The sequence below is a fragment of the Pseudophryne corroboree genome, chromosome 3 (assembly GCF_028390025.1).
Source record: "Pseudophryne corroboree isolate aPseCor3 chromosome 3, aPseCor3.hap2, whole genome shotgun sequence".
Classification (NCBI taxonomy): Eukaryota; Metazoa; Chordata; class Amphibia; order Anura; family Myobatrachidae; genus Pseudophryne; species Pseudophryne corroboree.
The window spans coordinates 401045265-401049217 of record NC_086446.1 but is presented as its reverse complement, the minus strand read 5'-3'; positions in this window follow the sequence as shown (position 1 = coordinate 401049217).

Sequence of the window (3953 nt, the reverse complement as noted above, 5' to 3'; positions counted from 1 at the left end):
GACACACACAGAAACACACGCATACTCCTGCTTACCCCTCCAGCACCTGACACACACAGAAACACACGCATACTCCTGCTTACCCCTCCAGCACCTGACACACACAGAAACACACGCATACTCCTGCTTACCCCTCCAGCACCTGACACACACAGAAACACATGCATACTCCTGCTTACCCCTCCAGCGCCGGACACGCATACTCCTGCTTACCCCTCCAGCACCTGACACACACAGAAACACACGCATACTCCTGCTTACCCCTCCAGCGCCGGACACACACAGAAACACACGCATACTTCTGCTTACCCCTCCAGCACCTGACACACACAAAAACACACGCATACTCCTGCTTACCCCTCCAGCACCTGACACACACAGAAACACACGCATACTCCTGCTTACCCCTCCAGCACCTGACACACACAGAAACACACGCATACTCCTGCTTACCCCTCCAGCACCTGACACACACAGAAACACACGCATACTCCTGCTTACCCCTCCAGCACCTGACACACACAGAAACACACGCATACTCCTGCTTACCCCTCCAGCACCTGACACACACAGAAACACACGCATACTCCTGCTTACCACTCCAGCACCTGACACACACAGAAACACACGCATACTCCTGCTTACCCCTCCAGCACCTGACACACACAGAAACACATGCATACTCCTGCTTACCCCTCCAGCGCCGGACACACACAGAAACACACGCATACTCCTGCTTACCCCTCCAGCACCTGACACACACAGAAACACACGCATACTCCTGCTTACCCCTCCAGCACCTGACACACACAGAAACACACGCCTACTCCTGCTTACCCCTCCAGCACCTGACACACACAGAAACACATGCATACTCCTGCTTACCCCTCCAGCGCCGGACACACACAGAAACACACGCATACTCCTGCTTACCCCTCCAGCACCTGACACACACAGAAACACACGCATACTCCTGCTTACCCCTCCAGCACCTGACACACACAGAAACACACGCATACTCCTGCTTACCCCTCCAGCACCTGACACACACAGAAACACACGCATACTCCTGCTTACCCCTCCAGCACCTGACACACACAGAAACACATGCATACTCCTGCTTACCCCTCCAGCGCCGGACACGCATACTCCTGCTTACCCCTCCAGCACCTGACACACACAGAAACACACGCATACTCCTGCTTACCCCTCCAGCGCCGGACACACACAGAAACACACGCATACTCCTGCTTACCCCTCCAGCACCTGACACACACAGAAACACACGCATACTCCTGCTTACCCCTCCAGCACCTGACACACACAGAAACACACGCATACTCCTACTTACCCCACCAGCGCCGGGCACACACAGAAACACACGCATACTCCTGCTTACCCCTCCAGCACCTGACACACACAAAAACACACGCATACTCCTGCTTACCCCTCCAGCGCCGGACACACACAGAAACACACGCATACTTCTGCTTACCCCTCCAGCACCTGACACACACAAAAACACACGCATACTCCTGCTTACCCCTCCAGCACCTGACACACACAGAAACACACGCATACTCCTGCTTACCCCTCCAGCACCTGACACACACAGAAACACACGCATACTCCTGCTTACCCCTCCAGCACCTGACACACACAGAAACACACGCATACTCCTGCTTACCCCTCCAGCACCTGACACACACAGAAACACACGCATACTCCTGCTTACCCCTCCAGCACCTGACACACACAGAAACACACGCATACTCCTGCTTACCACTCCAGCACCTGACACACACAGAAACACACGCATACTCCTGCTTACCCCTCCAGCACCTGACACACACAGAAACACATGCATACTCCTGCTTACCCCTCCAGCGCCGGACACACACAGAAACACACGCATACTCCTGCTTACCCCTCCAGCACCTGACACACACAGAAACACACGCATACTCCTGCTTACCCCTCCAGCACCTGACACACACAGAAACACACGCATACTCCTGCTTACCCCTCCAGCACCTGACACACACAGAAACACACGCATACTCCTGCTTACCCCTCCAGCACCTGACACACACAGAAACACACGCATACTCCTGCTTACCCCTCCAGCACCTGACACACACAGAAACACATGCATACTCCTGCTTACCCCTCCAGCGCCGGACACGCATACTCCTGCTTACCCCTCCAGCACCTGACACACACAGAAACACACGCATACTCCTGCTTAGCCCTCCAAGTGTACACACACACGCTTCTGCTTACCACTCCAAGCCGGACACACACACAGACACGCACACTCCTGCTTTCCCCTCCAGGCAGTACACACACACACACAAACACACGCACACTCGTCCTTACCCCACCAGTGCTGGACACACAAACAGGCACAGGCACACGCAAACACACACAAACACCCCTGCTTACCCCTCCAGCAACATACATACACACACATCCCTGCTTACCCCTCAATTGCTGGACACATACACCCCTGCTTACCCCTCCAACAACATACAATATATATATATACATACATACATACATACACACACACACACACACACACACACACACACACACACACACACACACACACACACACACACTCCTGCTCACCCCTCCATTGCTGGACACAAACACACCCCTGCTTACCCCTCCAACAACATACATATATACACACACACACACACACACACACACACACACACACCTGCTCACCTCTCCATTGCTGGACACGCACAGGCATTCAGCAGGTGGCAGGTCCGGGGCCCTCCTTCTCTGCGCACGCTGGCGCTCACGGCAGCAGGCGGGAGGCATGCAGCAGGCAGCAGTTCCGTGGCGGGGGCCCTCCTTCTCTGCGCACACTGGCGTTCACAGCGGCGGGCGGGAGGCAGACGGCAGGTCCAGGGCCCTTCCACGTCTGGAGGAGTAGCGGCGCTGGCGGATTGGGCACTAGTAGCAGCAGCAGGCAGCATGGGGCGAGCGGGCCGTGCAGGTGCCGGTGGCGCCCCCTGCTAGTTACGCCTCTGCATATATAGTATATATACTAGCATTAGCACAGTACATTAGTATTAGCACGTGTATGTATATATATATATATATATATATACATACACACAGGATATATATATATATAGGAGTTAGTAGTTATTAGCACGTGTAGTTACAGTATATACTGTATATGGGTGGCACGCATCACCTGAGCCGAAAGGCCGCCAGCAGCAGCAGGGACAGGGCGGGCAGTCTCCGGCGCTGCTCCCGCCTCATCGCTCCGGCTCCAGCTGCCGCCCCAGCACTGACGAGTGACCGGGATCAGCCGTGCGCCGCCTGGTTACCGCGGCAACGCCACGCTGTCTCCTCCCGCCCCTCCCCGCACAGCAATGCCGGGCACTGATTGGCTGCTTTACAGGGTGACACGACGTAGCTCCGCCCCCAAAATCTCAGCTACCGCTACAGCTGCTTGTGTGTCCGTCACCCGACAAAGTGTCTCCAGCTGGCGCTCACAGCGGTGGGTGGACTAGCGGCGCTGGCGGCAGGCAGCATGGGGCGAGCAGGGCCGTGCAGGGGCCGGTGGCGCCCCCTTCTGCAGGGGCTGCCACGGCACCCAGGGCACGTGCCCTGCTCGCCCCATGCTAGTTACGCCTCTGCTATTGGAAAGTATACTAACCTTGAAAAATACATGATAGCCTAGGCACGTGTCTTACTCCACTTGGCATATATACACTTTTTAGCAAAAGACCTTGATGGTGGCCATTTGAAACTTGTAACTTCATAAGTTTGTAGGAGACATCCTAAATAACTGTCTAAAACTTAGTAAGACATCTTACACTATTCCACACATAACTACTTTAACATTCACATGTTGTTAATATATTTTTATTAAAGTACATCAGTAATTATCTTTATTGGTACATACATACTGTATGTATTTTTAT